Source organism: Hylobates moloch, unplaced genomic scaffold (genome assembly GCF_009828535.3).
Source record: "Hylobates moloch isolate HMO894 unplaced genomic scaffold, HMol_V3 SCAFFOLD_5, whole genome shotgun sequence".
In the NCBI taxonomy this organism is placed as follows: Eukaryota; Metazoa; Chordata; class Mammalia; order Primates; family Hylobatidae; genus Hylobates; species Hylobates moloch.
In genome coordinates, this window is record NW_026652280.1 from 14,844,061 (window position 1) to 14,864,719 (window position 20,659).

Consider the following 20,659-nt stretch of genomic DNA (forward strand, 5'->3'; position numbering starts at 1 on the left):
CGATCCGAGTCACGGCACCAAATTTCATACACGTCCACGTGAAGAGACCACCAAACAGGCTTTGTGTGAGCAACATGGCTGTTTATTTCACCTGAGTGCAGGCGGGCTGAGTCTCAAAAGAGTCAGCAAAGGGTGGTGGATTATCATTAGTTCTTACAGGTTTTGGGATAGGCGGTGGAGTTAGGAGCAATGTTTTGGGGGCAGGGGGTGGATCTCGCAAAGTACATTCTCAGGGGTAGGGAGAATTACAAAGAACCTTCTAAAGGGTGGGGGAGATTACAAAATACCTTCTTAAGGGTGGGGGAGATTACAAAGTACATTGATCAGTTAGGGTGGGGTAGAAACAAATCACAATGGTGGAATGTCATCAGTTAAGGCTATTTTTACTTTTTTTGTGGATCTTCAGTTACTTCAGGCCATCTGGATGTATACGTGCAAGTCACAGGGGATGCGATGGCTTGGTTTGGGCTCAGAGGCCTGACACTATGTTTCTACCTCTGCTTCTGTGATTTAGAGAGATCTCTTTCCTTAAGATTTCTGACTCATAAAATCACTCATATACTGACCTGGAAGCTGGGTTATTAGATTTCTTCTCAAATTAGGCAACTTAGTGAAGATCAAAATTTTAATTAATTGTTCTGTTTTCATGAGCAAGGAGTCAGGAAAACCCTCTTCATATCTTATAGTTTGTCATTTGCCTGATTGAAGGGAGAATAATTGTACATATGGAAGCTGGGATATTTCAAAAGTTGTACAAGTGATGCTGTGAGAGTCTCTCTGCAGAGGCAAAACTACTCTCATAGACATAGGCGTTCACAGCCCTGACCAAGCGCTTACTGAGAGGTGAAAGACTGAAAGTATAGTAACGTACTGATGGCAGTGAGGTTCTCTGGGAACAAGTTTAACTTTTGAACATGCCAATTGATATAACAACATTGAGAAATAAGGGAATTCTGATTTTATTTCTTATCTTCTTTTTTTTTTTTTTTTGGCTCATCCTGCGTTAGCTACACATTCCTTCCTGATCTCCTTAAGCACTCCATGTGTGTCTCTATTGACAACCTTGCAACGCCTTTTTTCTGGAGTTTCTTCCCCAGGTGTCCACATGGCTTACTCCCTCTGTTCATTCAGATCTCTGAACAGCTGTTACTTTCTAATAGAGCCTTGATTTGAACACTTTATTTAAAATGGTGCCCCTGTTATTTTTAAAAACTTATTTCACAGCTCCCATTCGTTTTGTTTTGTTTAGCTTGAAAATTGTCTGTTTCATTTCTCCTGAATGTGTCTCCATTAGGGCAGATTTTTGTTGGTTTTATTCAGTGCCTTATCCTAGTATTGTAGAAATGCCTGGCACATTAAAAAAAGTTATTACTTTTGTTGTTCAATGAAAAACACAGTATGTGCAAGCACTTGATTCCATTCACTGGAAAAAATATTTAGTGTGTTTTTATTATACGTTAGACTCCACGCTAGACCCAACTATTACCAAATCTTTACATAAAACATGTTTGCGTTCGATGATAGATTCTAATAACCACTCATGTTTGTCAGCAAGTCATATTTTAATCTTTAATTCATTTATTAACATATACTGGAAAAATATTTTGAAAATGCCGAAAAGGAAGTATTAATAAAAAATTTAAATGACAATATCTTCATTTCATTTGGACACTATAGGAAAAATCTGTGAGATACAGAGAAAAAGCTTCAGTTGGTTATGGCATTGGAAGAACCATAGCTGCTGTTCTGTTCTCCTCTTCCACTTACAAGCATGGAATTCCTTAACTTTATCCTCTGTGTCCATGTTAGAATATAGATTGAAACGACAGGTATAAAAATGTAGCAAAATTACATACGTAAGTTGTTTCTAGTCATTACATTAATAGGAATTAGCCACTCGAATACAAAGACAGATATAGAAAGAAAAATTGAATACAATAAAATTATCAGCCTTTGTGCTCTCTCTCTCTCTCTATATATATATATATACATATGTACTTGAAATTCAAAGACACAAACAGGTTGAATGTGCAAAGATGGAAAATAATGTACCATATAAACAGAAACAAAAGAAAGCTGGAGTGGTTATATTAATATTTTTTAAAAAGTATTTAGGACACAGATTTGTTAACAGAGGAAAGGACTGAAATATATGCACATAAAAATAGTGTGCTAATGCACAAAAGACATTGCTGAACTTGAAAAGAGAAATAGACAATTGAAAGAGACATAACTGACATACACAGACCTTCCAATTAACAGCAGAAAACACATTCTTCTCAAGTGCATATGAACTATTTTTCATGATAGACCATATGCGAACCCATAAAACTAGCCTCAGTACATTTAAAAAGATAAAATCATATCAAGTATGTTATCTGATCACCATATCTGATCACAAATTCACAAATATATGGAAATTAAACACCACATTGCTAAATATTCAATGGGTCAAAAAAGAAGTAACAAATAAAATTATAAAATATTTTGAGACCAACAAAAACAAAAAACACAATATACCACAACATTTGGGATGTAGCTAACACTATGATTAGATTAAAAAAATATAGCTATAAGCATATACATACTAACAAAGATCTTGAATCAAGAACCTAACTTTTCAATGTGAGAAACTAGAAAATAAAGAGCAAACTAAGCTCAAAGCAAGAAGGCAGAAAATTAGAGCAGAAGAAATGAAGCAAATAATGAAAAATAATAGAATCAATGAAACCAAAAATTATTTCTTGAGAAGATTAAAAAGCAAAATTTTATCTAGACTTACAAATGAAAAAATGATTCAAATGATTAAAATCAGCAATAAAAGAGGGATCATTGCAAGCAACCTTACAGAAATAAAAAGACTATTAAGTAAAACTCTGAAACTGTATATCAACTAATTATACAGCCTAAATGAAATTCCTAGAAAGACACAAACTACTGACACTGACATCAAATTAATAGAAAATTTTAACAAACTTTTAACAAGTAAAGGGATTGAATTAATAACCCAAAAAGAACCCGCCAAAACCCCAAACTTGTAAATTTAAAAGTGCTCCAAATATAAAATCTACTTAACCAGTTAAAATGGAGGGAAAAAAATCAGACAAAGAAAAAGGAAGCCAGGACCAGATGGCTTCCTTGGTGGACTCTTTCAAATCTTTAAAGAGGAGAAAATATGTACCCTTTATAAAGTGTTCCAAAAAGTCAGAGGATGAAAATATTTCCCAACTCATTCTATGAGGCCATTATTACCCTGACACCAAAATTAGACAAATAACAAGTGGACAAATTAGACAAATAATTCCAAAATCAGACAAATGATAATACCAAAATTGGACAAAAGAAAGCCTGCAGACCGATATTGCAATGCACTGTGAATATACATATTAAATTCGTCAACAAAATACTAACAGACAAAATCCGGCAAAATATAAAAGAGATTACATACCATGACCAAGTTGTCTTCATCCTAGGAAAGCAAGATAGATTTAATTAGAAAAATCAACCAAGATAATATACTATATTAATATAATAAAAAGCAAAAACCCCACAAAAATCTCACCACATATGTATATATAAAGCATTTATAACATCTGAGCTTTTTATGATAAAGCACTCAACAAACTAAGCATAGAAGGGAACTTCCTCAACACAATAAAATGTATCTACGAAAAACACACAACTAGCATCAAATTTAATGGTTTAAGAATGAAAACTTTTTCTCCTAAGATCAGGACCAAGACAAGGATAACTACTCTCATCATTTATTTTTGAAATTGTAGAGGAAGCTGTAGTCAGGGCAATTCGGCAGAAAATAAAAAATAAATAATGACTTTCAGATAAGAAATAAAGTATAGATCTGTATCTATTGATATATCTATTGCAGATGATATTATCTTATATACAGGAAATCCTAAGGGATTTATAAAACGAAACAAAAGCAACTTGAAAATGAATGACTTCAGTAAGGTTGCAGAATACAACATCAATAGGGAAAAATCAACCGTATTTTGTACACTAGCAATGACAAATCTAAAAATGAAATTACTAATACCATTATATTCATTATTGCTTCAAAAATCAAAATACTCAGGAATAAACCTCATAAAGAAATATAAGACTTGTACCCTGAAAAAAAAATTGTGAAAATAAATTCAAGAAGACCCAGGTAAATGGAAAGACATTCTATATTCATGGATCAGATAACTTAATATTCCTGAATCAGTAATACCTCCTAAACTCTTTTACAGACTTCATTTAATCTCTATTAAAATCCAGGCTTCTTCTTTTGCAAAAGTTTACCAGTTGGTCCTAAAATTCATATGGAGATGCAAAGAACCCAGATTAACCAAAGAAATATCCTCCTCAGCTACAGAGGAAATGGACAAGGGAGACAGGAACCTAGCAAATAATGCAGGATCAGGGAGTAATCAAGTAATTTCCCCACTCCGAAGGCAGGATATCCTTGCAATGTCTACCTGGAGCAGTTCAGATAGTTGTGAACCAGTGACTACTGTTTTGTTTTGTTCTGTTTCTCTAACATTTCATACCTCTTTTATTCCAAGTGGGAATATTGGCTACTATTAATACTGTTCTAGGTACTACACATATACATTCTTTATGCATATACTTCTATAATAGTTGAAATACAAGTGCCCTAGCTATGTCTGGTCATTATGGGAATAAATTTTTGGAAATCCTAATATAAAGATGGATGAAATTACTTCCTGCACTGAGCTTTGGGATATGTTTCTTTGCAAAAAGTCAGCATATACTGTGTGTGATAAAGAATGAAATAAATACTTAACAACTAGAAGGGAAGATTCTGGCAGAATTAATCCCATTTTTTTTCTGTACACACATGCTGTCTTTCCTATACTTCCCAGGAGGGAGGGCCATGTGACTGGCCAACAGAATGGGGGTAACTGTGAAAGACACCTTTATGCATGGAACACTAAACCTGCACAATCCTCCACAGCTCTGTCCCTCATATTACCTCCTGGCTGGATTCAAAGCATACTGGGGAGGATTCTGAATCCACAGCTTTGGTGAATCCACATCATGGAAGAAGCCTGAATCAGATCATGTTACAGAACCCTCCTACTGCTCTTTATTGTATTGTGACATGAGAATGAAGTGAACCTGTAATGTCTTAAGTAAGTGAGAAACTGGCATTTTTGTCTTGCTACCGTCACTATCTCTCTCCAAGGAATCAGATGCTGTGGGATGGATGGTCTAGCTTCTTCTCTTCCATTTCCTTCTTTAATCCCAGGATTCCCCACAGCCACTTCCTGACCATTGACTCTTTGGAAGTATCTTTCCCCTTCCTCTTTCACTGGCGTTTAAGAGGGAAATGGGAAATTTCTTAGAGAAATATTTGCACAAAAGGAATCAGAGAACTCATGTCTTCATTGTTACTGGGTTCTGGGTCCTGAGGTAGAAGCTACTTAAGGCAAGACTACATAAATAGTTGGAGGAATAAGAATTGAGGAAGAAAATGGGCTTGCCGTTCTCTGAGAAGGTAATGGTTGTGGGAATGGGTGGGTACATGTACACAGCTAGAGTAAAATGCTAGCATTCAGATCATTTTTCTTTCTAGATGACAGTAACAGGTAGAGGCTTAGTGTCAGGCAAGAAATATACAACCTTTTTTGTTTTTGTTTTTGCTTTTTAAATTCCACACTACCCTGGAAGAGCACTTGATTCCACCTGTGCCACCCTGGGAGTCTGGCTGTTCCATGTGATGTTGGGAATCTAAGAATACGCCTCCTGTTTTTTTCCTCCCCTTTGATTAAAATGATAGGTGATCTGTGGACAGAAAAGATCTATGTCTCAGATTGTCTCCAATTAAATTCTCATCTCTAGGGGAGCCTGAGTCTATCTCCCAAGTACCATGATCCTCTTCAGAGAATCCTTGACTCTGCTTCACTCCATGGCGTATGTTTTGTTTTTTCCTTCTCATAAGCCTCTGAGTCGCAAATTAGTTAAAATAAAATATGATTGGGCACCATCTACATACCAGAAACTGTCCTAGGTATTGGAGATGCAAGCGTAAATAAAATAGAAAAAATATCATGCATTTATAGTCCTGACATTCTAGTGGGAAAAATTGGCTACTGCTTTCACATGAATTTGTGCCATGGACCTCCAGATTACAAATGTTTAACACTTAATTATACCTCATGTTCCCTGTATAATTGAATATGGACTATGCTTCTCTCCTGAGGGAAAAAACAGTGCCTTAAATAAAGAAAAACGTATTGATGTTTATTGACATAGAATAATAAATATATGATTAATGAGGCCTATAAGTCAAGAAAAACAGGGAGACAATAATGATACCTAGAGGTCAGATTCAAGGGTGAAAAGCAACAATGGGCAATTTGGACGTACTCTACAGAAATAGGAAAGAAAATTATTATATTTAAGAAGAAATACATTGAGAAAAATATGCATAATTTTCTGAGAGAAAGCAGGTTTCAAAAATAGTCATATCTGTACAACTTGACACTCTTTATGTAATTCACCCTGTGGAAGCTGCTGTGTTTTGTCATATCCATGGGCGATTTTGAGCTGCAGGAGCTGGTTAGTGCATGGGAATATAGATAGATAAGGTAATGTAGCACCCCAATTTGTGGTCCTTGCCTCATTATAAATCCAGCTTTATGCAAATCCTGTCTGAGTGTCACGGAAGTTCCTGTTCTGTCTTTCAGGACTTTTCTCTACTTCCTCCTAATTTACTCCAGCTTCTTGTTTCACCGTCACTTGAGCCACCTTATTGCCCTAAGTACACACTTAATTGCTCTGTGCATTTAATTTAACCTATCCATGACATGGAAAAGCAACAAGACGCAAAACACTTGTCAACTATTTGCAGATTTCATTTGAAAGTTACATTTTAATTAATATTGCTAACTACAAGAGTCATTGACTGAAATCACATAGAATAGTATGTCAATTTTTATTTTTAAAAAATTGTATCTTAATAGATATTTTAATTTATTTATATATTAAGAGACTACAGGATGGGGTTGGGGGCAATTTGTACAAAAGAACTAAGTGAATGTAAGTGGAATGTTTTGTTTGTTACCAGTTTGGTAATAAACCTGCTGTGAACATTATTGTATTTGTCTTTTAATAAATATAGGTACTGATTTTGATTTTAATTGAAAGGCTGTATCATGGGGTATATGCATGTTAAATTTTAGCAATTAAACCAAACATTTTCCCAAAGTGGGTGTATATTATTAGCCTTATTGATCTCAGGAATCTGTTTTTTCCAGTTAAAGTTTGGTTTCCTTCAGATGACAGTACTTCCTTGCATGTACCTCTCAAGTACAAAGTGAAATCACAACTTTATGATTCTTACAGATGAGAGAAAAAGGAAAGGCCAATATACTCCTTCTCTCCATCATAAAATGCCTCAAAATCAGGAAACAGTTTATTCAATTCTTCTTTCCCTATCACTGGAACTATCATATCAGGGTCGTTACTAAACTCTTTTTGGATGGTGTAATTTTAACCTAGTTTTACTTCCAGATTCACCAGCTCATTTTTCTTCTGTAACTCAGTCTTGAGTATATAACACCATATCTAAGATTTAAGTTCCAAGCTTATAGACTGCCAAATTACTCCCATTTTGATTATTCCATGCAGCATAATCACAACTCTATAATAAAATATTTGTAATTAATTGAGACAAGTGGCTTCCATAGGTAGTCTATCTATGTTATCTATGTCTTGATTCTTGTCATCATTCAAGACCTTGATATCTAAAGATTTAAAAATAAAAAAGCCTAGCTATCTGTTTCCCTGTTCTTCCTCTCCCTTAAACTTCCTCAACCTGTTCTCTACATTCCTCATAACCTCTAGCCAGTCTCCTTGTTTCAATCTCATAGACCTTTAGCCGCTCTGAAATTTTTGCTGTCTTACTCTTTTTGTATCCTCAATCATTAAGTCATGAATCCTTAACTTCTCACCTCGAGACTCTCAGGCTTTTTCCTCCCTACACGTCTTATTTTCACTCTTCAGCCACTAAGTGTTATTGGAAAAAGACACAAAAACCACATAGTCTGTGTTGATAAAACTCTTATCAACTTGAACTTGACGACTATTCGTAATTTGTAGTCATCTTGTTCCTCTCTTGCTGCATCCCTGTGACATTTCCCATGTGACCCCATCCACATTCTTAAAGCTCCACATCTAAAATCTGGCCTTCATCAATCTCTGAGTGTGCTTTATTTACCCAGTATATTAATCTGTTTTCATGCTGCTGATAAAGACATACCCAAGACGGGGCAACTTACAAAAGAAAGAGGTTTAATTGGACTCACAGTTCTATGTGGCTGGGGGGTCTCACAATCCTGGTGGAAGGCAAGGAGGAGCAAGTCACATCTTAAGTGGATGGTAGTGAAGTGGCTACCTTGTCTGGGTACATACACTGGGGTTCATTGTTGTGCACCAGGAAAATGTAGGACATGGACACACTCAAAGAGTTTAGATGTGGAGGTTTAATAGGTAGAGGAGAAGAGAAAGAGGAACAGCTTCCTGTATAGAGGAAGGGGTCTCTGAGTGGAAAGGACTGGCTGGTGGTGAATGTACCAAGTTTTATAGTCCAGTTTGAGGGAGTGGTGTCTGATTTACATAGGGCTCATAGATTGGTTCAATCAGGTGACATTTTCATGGTGCGTGGAGAAGGCTGGTTGCCCCATCCTAATCTTCTTATTCAAATAAGTTTTACAGTACACGTGGACCCAGACAGAAATGCAGTTAAGGTCTGACTCTTTCCAGCATCTAACTCCACATATCCCAGGCCTTACCAATCTATGAAGCATGCAGAATACAGCCTTGGAACACTTAGCAAACCTTTAAAGTGTATTTCCTACCTAGCTATAACACACCAAAGCTCTCGACTAATGTGAAGTAATTAGATACTCCAAAACTCAAAATTGTCAGATAAAACAATGCAAAACCAAAGAGAGCCTTTGATTTTGAGAGGGATCTATCCACTTTTAATTCCTGGGATTTCATGAGGAAAGCAGAGTTTGTCTGTTTGTTTGTTTTTCACAAAACAGAGTCTGTGGCACATCCTCTGTTTTTCCCAAAAAAGTCTCATGGTACCAGAAGTTATCTTAGGGCCTCTCATGTGTGCATTAAGAATGGAAAGACAAAGAAATGGAGAAAAATAATTCAGTTGACTGAGAAGAAAAAAACATTTTCCGTAAGTCATAAGGGCATTGTAAATGTACCTATAATTATTAATTAAACTCTTTTCTTTCTTTTTTTTTTTTTGAGACAGATCTTTTTCAGTGGTGCGATCTTGGCTCACTGCAAGCTCCGCCTCCCGGGTTCACGCCATTCTCCTGCCTCAGCCTCCCGGGTAAAGAGGTCATGCCCTGGTGCAAAAGAAAATGAGCCACTTTTTCTTTAAAGTCTCAGGATGAAAGGAGCCCCAGTGCTTCTGAATGCACTCCAGGGAAGTGCAGACTGAAGATAGTACCCATCTAGAAAGAGAAGTGAGAAAAGCCCTCTCTTCAGTTTCCTTCCTTTTGTTGTGACCCAGGGTGGAAAGGAAGACTGTGGGGGCATCCCCCTGGCTGTTTACCCCCTGTAGTCCCTGGGTCCCAGTACCTTGTTGAAAGTGCCACCCATGGTTGCAGGTGTGAACCCCCAGACATGAAACAAGATGAAGTAAGCAATTGGGGTTTGTCATGCACACCCAAGTGGCTCTAGTCCTCTGCCTGTGACTTCCCTTTGACTTCCTAGACTTGTGTGAACTGCTGGGTTCCCTGAAAAATGGATCTTGGGGGAGACTATGTGACAGTTGCATTTAGGCAACTGTTGCACTTCCCTCCTAAATGGAGGAAGTGTGCTGGCTTGAACTCTATACCCTGCTACTATGCCACATGCTAAACCATTTACTCTTAGAGAATGGTTCCGGTTTGGTTTAGCTTCCAAACTTAAAATCCCCTTACTAATTAAGTACCATTCTAATTGGAGGCAGATTAACTGCCTTAAAAAAATGTAGGGACCAAATGGCCATTTTCCTGCTAATGGGACAATATGGAGACTAAAATTTGGCTTGGGAGGATAATTTACTCCTAGTTGTTGAAGGCAGAATTTTCCCTTGTACAGAAGCAGCATAAAGCCTGGTTTCTAGTAGAGAGGCACAAAAAGGGGAGAGAATTGGGAAGGTAGGGTGTTTTGGAGAAAGGCCAACAATGTGCTTCATGGAGAGGATCCCTATTCCACTAGGTTTTGCCGTTGACCTTGAAATGTCATGTGTTCTCCAGACCAAGGGCAAACTGACCTTCACCTGCTATGTGCTCTCAAGACCAAGGGCAGAGAGTGACCTGGAAGTGCCATGTGCTCTCCAGACCAAGGGCAGAGAGAGACGCTCACTGTTGGCAGGAGTAGGGTGGTGCTCCCTTCCTAGAAAATCACAAAAACACCTTTCCTTGAGTTATATCCCCAGTTACTATGACGTTCACTGATCTTGCCAAACAAGGTTACTTCTCTGAACTGTAAAACTTCCTGCACATTGCATAAGAGAGGATAGGAGGTATGACGGTAGCAAACAGGAAAGGAGAAAGTTAGGATAGAAAAGTTAGAGATCTGGTTGTTGACACCCCATTGGGGCAGTCGGAGGCTGGGGTCAGTCTAGAAGCCTTTGGATAACACTGAGGGATAGCCCCTGCCAGAAATCCTCAATTGCCCCAGGACTTCTCCCAATCCCATACAATGGCTAAGTCCTCCATGAAAGGAAGCAGGTTTAAACATGGCCAATATACCCAGCAACCCATGGGTGCTGAGAGATTCTCCATGTTCTCCCTAATAAGCCTGTCCCCCAAGTCTCATAAGGCTGGGAGCCATGCTAATCATTTTTAAAATGGCAGAAGGGGTCCCAGTATTTGATTTGATTTGGTTCTAAAATGGAGACCCAGAGCCTTGGAATGAAAGGACAGAGTTTGAGTCCACTCCTCTACTCACAGTTTTGATGAATGTTGTACCTTGATATCCCAGATGAGCCCCCAGTATGAAGCAGCTACAGCTACATTGTCTGGAGTTTGTACCCTGGAGTTCGTTGTTGCATGCCAGGAAGATTTAGGACACAACACACATGAGGAGTTTAGGAGCAGAGGTATAATAAGTAGAAGAGAAGAGAAAGAGAAACAGTTTCCTCTTTAGAGGAAGGGGTCTCCAAGTAGAAAGGACTGGCTGGCAGCTGAGTTTTATAGTCCAGTTTGAGGAGGAAGTGTCTGATTTACATGGGGCTCATAGATTGGTTCAATCAGGCATGACAATTACATAGTGCATGGAGAAGGCTGATCACTCCACCCTAATCTTCTTATTCAAATGAGCTTTCCAGTTGATCAGCACCATCTTGTCTGCTCCTTTACAGTACATGCAGCTAGCAGAGAGAGGAAGATGGAGCTACCATCATGAAAATATCTAGTCCTTAGCTCCTGCTGGCATTCACCTATTCAAGCTCCCAGCTTGCAGGCTGTTCTTTGTTAGAAAATGATTTAGGGTTGCTTTTCATTAAAAAGAAAAGCCTTATGGAGGACTCCCATGTCCTTGCTATCTGCCTAAGTTATTTCTTCTTAATTCCTATATCAGCAGCAGGCAAAGAGAGAGCTTGTACAGATAAATTTCCATTTTTAAAACCATCAGATTTCACAAGAGTTCACTATCATGAGAACAGCATGGCAAAGACCAACCCCCATGATTCAATCATCTCCTATGGGTCTTTCCCACAACATGTGGGAATTATGGGAGCTAAAAGATGAGGTTTGGGTGGGGACCCGGAGCCAAACCATATCACCCATCTTTCTCTTAGTTTGTTATCTGTGTACACAGAAACTGTCAATACACAATCTTGTTGGTCTCCATATCCAAACTCTTTTTTTCATATTCTCTGTCATCCACAAAATACATATTGTCTATTTATAATACATAAATAGTGTGAATTTTCTGAGGATGATATGTAAGTGGTTTAGATCAAAATTCTTCCTAATAAAATCAGAGTTTTTCTTCAGAGGTGCTAATATTCTTTACTGTCACATTTTTTGAAAGTCTTTCTTGCTTCAAATTTGGTTATACTCTTCTAATCTGAAATTCAGACCTTTATGACTGCTATTTGCTCTCATTTCTTTATTTCTTCCATTAACATATTCATTTTGCTTGTTTAATAAGCATACAATGGATGCTTATTATACTAGTCTGGAGGTTTAATCCCCTTGCCCCTAAATGATCATTATAATAACAATAATAAAAATAACTCATTTTTTGTTAGTTACCACATGTTGGGCATTATTTTAAGCTCATTATTTACATTAATCAATTTCGATTTTATCTGCTCAAGAACTTTTTAAGACAGAAAATGTCTCCCTGTTTTACAGATATGAAAACTAAGATTTAGGGTAAATAAATTACCCCAACTGTGAAAAGCAATGGGTTACAGAGCTGCAATTTGAAACCATGGAGACTGGCTCTGAAATTCTCATGTTGTCCTCAAACTTCTGTTACTGGATGGTGCTTTGCAGGACCAGGCTCTTGTTTTCCCAAACAAAGAATTGGATGTGACAATTACAGATAGTAAAGCAAAGCAGCAAAAGTGTATTAAGCACAGACTTATACTCTCGGAGCGGGGGACAGCAGACTGATCTCTGCGAGATGAGATCAGCCTCAGTTTGGTGTACTTTGGGTCTATTCATGTGATTGTTTTTTTCCTTCTCTTCCCATGGCTGCCTAATCTCTAGCCAGTGTCTGCCTTTTTGATTAAAAGATGTGTTGCTTTCTTTGGCCCTTGTGACCATGGAGGATGGTCACCTCTATCCCGTAATTTTAAGTGCATGCATGATATGCAGTCCTGATGCATAAGCTATAATGAACTGATTATCACACAGTGTTATATTAAGGATACTTTTTAATGCACATAACTATCCCCAAAAAATCTGCCCCTTACTGGTTTGATCTAGATCTTGCTGACCTTGGTGTCCTTTCCCACTTTTTTTTTAATCTTACTTTTTGTTTTGGCTGCTTAACTTTTGCCTTTTGTCTTCCTTGTTGCTCACCTGCCCCTTCACTTTACTTCTCCTCTCTGCTTTTACTCATTCCACCCTTTATCCAACTTTTAATTCCTTTTGCTATTCTCCTGCCTCATTTTCCACATTCTCCTGCCTCACTTCTGTGGTATTCTTTAAATTCTTTGGGACTTTTACCCACTGGAATATGTAAATGTTCTGTATGTATTCGTTTTCTCGTGCTGCTGTAGCAAATTATCACCAATTTAAGCAGTTTTAAACAACACATTTTAAAAAGATTTTCTTCCCACAGTTTCTGTAGATCAGGGGTCTAGGTATACCTAGCTAGTTTTTCAGCTTCCTCTCCAAAAAGGCAGAAATCAAAGTGCCCACCAGCCTGGGATATTATCTGGAAGCTCTGAGGAGAGAATGTTCTTCCAGGATGATTCCTGTCTTGGCAGAATTAAGTTCGTTGTGGTTGTGGGGCTGAGTTTCATGTTCCCTCGCTGGCTGTCATCTGAAAGCCTCTCAGCAACTGACATCCACCTGGGGTCTTCATCATTCTCTCCTCTTTCTCCTAACCTGCAACAGAGAATCAAGACCTTCTCATGTTTCTAATTTATCTGACTTCTCCTTCTGCTAAATCTTTGCTATTTCTGACTAGAGAAAATTCTCAGCTTCATAGGTCTCACATGATAAGATTTATCCCACCTGGATAATCCAAGGAAACTTCCCTATGTTAAGGCGTGTAACTTTAATTACCCCTGCAAAGTCACTGTTGCAATGCAACATAACATAGTTACAGGCCTCAGAGATTAGAATCTGAATATCTTTGGGGGGCTGTACTCATCACTCCAGGGGCATATACTAGTCATTCCCAAAGTTCTAATCCAAAGCTTAGCTTTTGTTCCTTTATTCATTCATTCCATTAATATAAACCTGTTATCACCCACTCACTTTTTTTCCAACACTGTGTTGTTTACTCAGAATTTGAAAGTGTGAAGGCTGTATCTTTAATGATCCACAGTAAAATGAAAAAAAAAAAAATAGAAAGACAAATATTCAATTGTCATTCAATAGGTAAATTCTATGACATAAAAGCGCATGAAGTGCCATTACAACATAAAGGAAATGTTCTTAAAAGTGCCAATGGGAGGCCGGGCGTGGTGACTCACGCTTGTAATCCCAGCACTTTGGGAGGCCGAGGCGGGCGGATCACGAGGTCAGGAGATCGAGACCACGGGGAAACCCTGTCTCTACTAAAAATACAAAAAATTAGCCGGGCATGGTGGCGGGCGCCTGTAGTCCCAGCTACTCAGAGAGGCTGAGGCAGGAGAATGGCGTGAACCCGGGAGGCGGAGCTTGCAGTGAGCCGAGATTGAGCCACTGCACTCCAGCCTGGGCGACAGAGCGAGACTCTGTCTCAAAAAAAAAAAAAAAAAAAATGCCAATGGGATACTTTTAACTCTTACATCTCATTGGACAAAATTAGCATCCATATTTCTAAAATAAATAAAGTTTAGTCCACATGAAGAAACAGTTCCTTCTGCCAGTTTTATTGTCCCTCTTTAACTTTGTATTAGTCACTCTTTAACTCAGTGTTGAAATTTTGAGACTTTTCTCCTCCTGTGTTAGTTTGCTAAGGGTGCCATAAGGAAGCAGTACAAACTGAGTGGCTTAAAACAACAAAAAATTATTCTTCCACAGTACCAAAGGCCAGACATCCAAAATCCAGGTGTCAGTCAGGTTGCTTCTTCTTGGGGGATTTAGAGGGACAACGTGTCTCATACATTTCTCCTGGCTTCTGGTGGTTGCCAGTGATTCTTGGTGTTTCTTGGCTTGAAGTTGCAACACTCCAAACCCTGGCTCTGTTGTCACACACTCCATCTTCCCTCTCAGCGTGTCTGGTCTCTGTTTTTTCATTTCATAGGGAAAGCAGTCATATTGGATTAAGCGCCCATCTACCTTGAGTCTGACCTCAATTTATCTTGGTTATGTAATTTCAAAATAAGGTCACATTTAAAAGTCCCAGATACGAGGATTTGAATGTGTCTTTTTAGGGGTCACAATTCAACTCATGACACTCCTCTTGCTACAATTCTTTATAAATGTAAAAAACTTTAGAAAATTCTAATTTATGTCTTTCATTTCATTTCTATTACCAGTACTGCAACTTTGTCATTTATTTCCCATTGCAGTATTATCACTAGTATTTCTCCCAATAAATGCATTTCAAGATTTTTTTAAAAGGGAAATTGTATATATTATTTATGTGTGTATGATCATTTTAAAAAGTCATTTTCATACAGTAATATTTATGAGGAATAAATGTGTTAAATTAATGTATATATGAGATAAAACATTGAAAACATTAAGACAATTTTTCTGATTTTCCTATGTTATTATACATACTTACTTCATTTAAAATATATATTATGGTTTTTTATATATTCCTAGATTGAAAGTAGCCTAAGAGCCAAGAGTGTATCATTTAAGGTTTATGCATGCCAGATTTCACAATGAGGGATTAAGCCTTTTGCTTCAAATCACGAAATAGGGAGATAAGCAAATTCTAGATTTCCCTTTAAAATTATTTTTAAATTACTTTCTTATTTGTGCTCATAAACTATAATATCTGATCCTTGGATTTCCCAAATATGTATTTCAGAAAGAAAATTTACCAGTGAAAAAATCTTTACAATTTACAATGTATCAAATATCACAATTTTTAAGTCAACACCTGGAATTTAGATTTATACCACATGTGTTTTTTTGCTATGCTCTATCCCTAATGTTCCTGAACTGCATATTTATTTCTCAAATGAATGATTTTTTAGTTTACATGTTATATTAGTATTTTTTACATACTGATTTACCAGGTCAAAAGATCTGGGCATTAATCTCTATGAGGTATACATTTCATATGAAGTTAATAAATCAACTTTTTTTGTAAAATCACTTTTACAGATTTATTGACTCTACTGTGCTAATTGTAGATGAGATTCATATTATTTAGTAATCTATATAAAATTAGGATATGCATGAAAGCATAAAAATTTGTTTTCCTGAGCAAACAGGAGGAACAACTATGAAAAGAGCTGTCTGAGTCAGTGTCATTGTAATTACATCCACTGAAGCCTTGGACAATTCCTCAGAGGTTTCCATAGGTGATATAGATGGTACATGAATATTATGCAATGTACAAGCTAAAGTTAAGTGATTCAAGATCACTTTCAGCTGATTTTTAAATTAGGGTTTGAAATAACACTTTGGTGATAAACTACTTAAAATACTTTTAAGTTATTTCGTGGTCCAAAATATTTTAAAGGAAAAAGAAGAGGATGATTTTGTTCAATTTTCTCTTTCTACTTCTATCTCAAAGAACAGTATTTCATATTATGTGCAAGCTCTCAGTGTTTTTTAATGTTCTTTGACACATTTCTATATGAATGTGTTTTATTTTGTAAGAGACTTACTCAAAATTTTGGTGACACATCAAGGGTTATTACCAATTAGGTTGAAGATAGACATATTTCTTTTACTTTTGTCCTTTATAATACTTCAGGCTACTGCACTTCATATAATATACATATTCATCTCTTTAGCTATATACAAAATATCCTCTTAAATCTTACCTAACAAAAAGGTTTCCATTCAAGGTCCACAAAAAAATTAGAAATAATGACTCAATCCTGGTGACTTTTACCAAATTCCTTGTTCAATAACACAGAGGCGTTGCATTGTTTTCAAGTGCTGGCAACTTTCCTATATCAACCATAAGTGCCCCAGATGGGTTTCTGATTCTGTCCTCTAAAATTTAGTAGCCTCTGCTGAAATACATCTGACTTTTATGGAATCTGGTCATATTTTCCAACCATCAGTATTCTGTTCATCATCAGCTCCTGGTGCGTTCACGCCACCTGCTTGCTCCATCTGTGCGCTTTCTGTTTCGGGCGCCTTGCATTCTTTCTTTGCTTAGTTTTACGTCTACTCAGTCATTAGCTGCAAATGAAGCCTGTTACTTCCAGTTTGCCAGAAGTGTACTGGGAATCTTATGTTTATTTTTCTTTTCATAATCTTGCTTTACATAAAAATGAATGAAACCTTTAGTCTTTTCATACAATTGTAATACTTACTGACAGCTTTGTAAATTAAATATTTAGAGGCATGCATTTTGTTCAAAGTGAGTGCAGATCAGGGCATACCATTGTTCCTTGGGCAAGAGACGGATGCTTTGAAACTCCTGCAGTGGATTATACAGAGACCCCCAGTGGCCTAAGCACTTTCCTAAGTTATTTCAAGCACTATTGACATAAATTACACGTATACCAATCTTTTTATTTTAATTAGTTATCTCTCAAAAACCTGAGACATATCTTTGAGGCCCAATCAATGCTTTTTTTCCTATGAAAAAAGGTTTTTAAAATATGTAGGGGACATTGGATCAAATAATTTTTCAAATACAATGTTAAATATATTTCAATTACTGAATATATTGTATTTAATCACCGGAAAATAAGCTGCAATTGCTTCATTGTCATTTACTTATACATGTATTTGTTCCTTAATTATTCAGCAAATATGTATACAGTTTCTTTTTTATTATTTTTGCAAAATAATAAATGATATTTAATCAAAGAATTAACATCAAAAGGCCATCTCTCAGATTGTAATTCTTTTTATTTTATTTTATTATTATTATACTTTAAGTTTTAGGGTACATGTGCACAATGTGCAGGTTTGTTACATATGTATACATGTGCCATGTTGGTGTACTGCACCCATTAACTCATCATTTAGCATTAGGTATATCTCCTAATGCTATCCCTCCCCCTTCCCCCCGGTGTGTGATGTTCCCCTTCCCATGTCCATGTGTTCTCATTCTTCAATTTCTACCTATGAGAGAGAACATGTGGTGTTTGGTTTTTTGTCCTTGTGATAGTTTGCTGAGAATGATGGTTTCCAGTTTCATCTATATCCCTACAAAGGACATGAACTCATCCTTTTTTATGGCTGCATAGTATTCCATGGTGTATATGTGCCACATTTTCTTAATCCAGTCTATCATTGTTGGACATTTGGGTTGGTTCCAAGTCTTTACTATTGTGAATAGTGCTGCAATAAACATACGTGTGCATGTGTCTTTACAGCAGCATGATTTATAGTCCTTTGGGTATATACCCAGTAATGGGATGGCTGGGTCAAATGGTATTTCTAGTTCTAGATCCCTGAGGAATCACCACACTGACTTCCACAATGGTTGAACGAGTTTACAGTCCCACCAACAGTGTAAAAGTGTTCCTATTTCTCCACATCCTCTCCAGCACCTGTTGTTTCCTGACTTTTTAATGATGGACATTCTAACTGGTATGAGATGGTATCTCATTGTGGTTTTGATTTGCATTTCTCTGATGGCCAGTGATGATGAGCATTTTTCCATGTGTTTTTTGGCTGCATAAATGTCTTCTTTTGAGAAGTGTCTGTTCATATCCTTTGCCCACTTCTTGATGGGGTTGTTTGTTTTTTTTCTTGTAAATTTGTTTAAGTTCATTTTAGATTCTGGATATTAGCCCTTTGTCAGATGAGTAGGTTGCGAAAATTTTCTCCCATTTTGTAGGTTCCCTGTTCACTCTGATGGTAGTTTCTTTTGCTGTGCAGAGGCTCTTTAGTTTAATTAGATCCCATTTGTCAATTTTGGCTTTTGTTGCCATTGTTTTTGGTGTTTTAGACATGAAGTCCTTGCCCAAGCCTATGTCCTGAATGGTATTGCCTAGGTTTTCTTCTAGGATTTTTATGGTTTTAAGTCTAACATGTAAGTCCTTAATCCATCTTGAATTAATTTTTGTATAAGGTGTAAAGAAGGGATCCAGTTTCAGCTTTCTACATATGGCTAGCCAGTTTTCCCAGCACCATTTATTAAATAGGGAATCCTTTCCCCATTGCTTGTTTTTGTCAAGTTTGTCAAAGATCAGGTATTTGTAGATATGTGGCATTATTTCTGAGGGCTCTGTTCTGTTCCATTGATCTATATCTCTGTTTTGGTACTAGTACCATGCTGTTTTGGTTACTGTAGCCTTGCAGTATAGTTTGAAGTCAGGTAGCGTGATGCCTCCAGCTTTGTTCTTTTGGCTTAGGATTGAATTGGCGATGCAGGCTCTTTTTTGGTTCCATATGAACTTTAAAGTAGTTTTTTCCAATTCTGTGAAGAAAATCATTGGTAGCTTGATGGGGATGGCATTGAATCTATAAATTACCTTGGGCAGTATGGCCATTTTCATGATACTGATTCTTCCAACGCATGAGCATGGAATGTTCTTCCATTTGTTTGTATCCTCTTTTATTTCATTGAGCAGTGGTTTGTAGTTCTCCTTGAAGAGGTCCTTCACATCCCTTGTAAGTTGGATTCCTAGGTATTTTATTCTCTTTGAAGCAATTATGAATGTGAGTTCACTCATGATTTGGCTCCCTGTTTGTCTGTGATTGGCGTATAAGAATGCTTGTGATTTTTGTACATTGATTTTGTATCCTGAGACTTTGCTTAAGTTGCTTGTTAGCTTAAGGAGATTTTGGGCTGAGACAATGGGGTTTTCTAGACATACAATCACGTCATCTGCAAACAGGGACAATTTGACTTCCTCTTTTCCTAATTGAATACCCTTTATTTCCTTCTCCTGCCTGATTGCCCTGGCCAGAACTTCCAGCACTATGTTGAATAGGAGTGGTGAGAGAGGGCATCCCTGTCTTGTGCCAGTTTTCAAAGGGAATGCTTCCAGTTTTTGCCCATTCAGTATGATATTGGCTGTGGGTTTGTCATAAATAGCTCTTATTATTTTGAGATACGTCCCATCAATACCTAATTTATTGAGAGTTTTTAGCATGAATGTTGTTGAATTTTGTCAAAGGCCTTTTCTGCATCTATTGAGATAATCATGTGGTTTTTGTCTTTGGTTCTGTTTATATGCTGGATTACATTTATTGATTTGTGTATGTTGAACCAGCCTTGCATCCCAGGGATGAAGCCCACTTGATCATGGTGGATAAGCTTTTTGATGTGCTGCTGGATTCAGTTTGCCAGTATTTTATTGAGGATTTTTGCATCAATGTTCATCGAGGATATTGGTCTAAAATTCTCTTTTTTGGTTGTGTCTCTGCCAGGCTTTGGTATCAGGGTGACGCTGGCCTCATAAAATGAGTTAGGGAGGATTCCCTCCCTTTCTATTGATTGGAATAGTTTCGGAAGGAATGGTACCAGTTCATCCTTGTACCTCTGGTAGAATTCGGCTGTGAATCCATCAGGTCCTGGACTCTTTTTGGTTGGTAAGCTATTGATTATTGCCACAATTTCAGAGCCTGTTATTGGTCTATTCAGCAATTCAACTTCTTCCTGGTTTAGTCTTGGGAGAGTGTATGTATTGATGAATTTATCCATTTCTTCTAGATTTACTAGTTTATTTGCGTAGAGGTGTTTGAAGTATTCTCTGATGGTAGATTGTATTTCTGTGGGATCAGTGGTCATATCCCCTTTATTATTTTTTATTGCATCTATTTGATTCTTCTCTCTTTTCTTCTTTATTAGTCTTCCTAGCGGTCTATTGATTTTGTTGATCTTTTCAAAAAACCAGCTCCTGGATTCA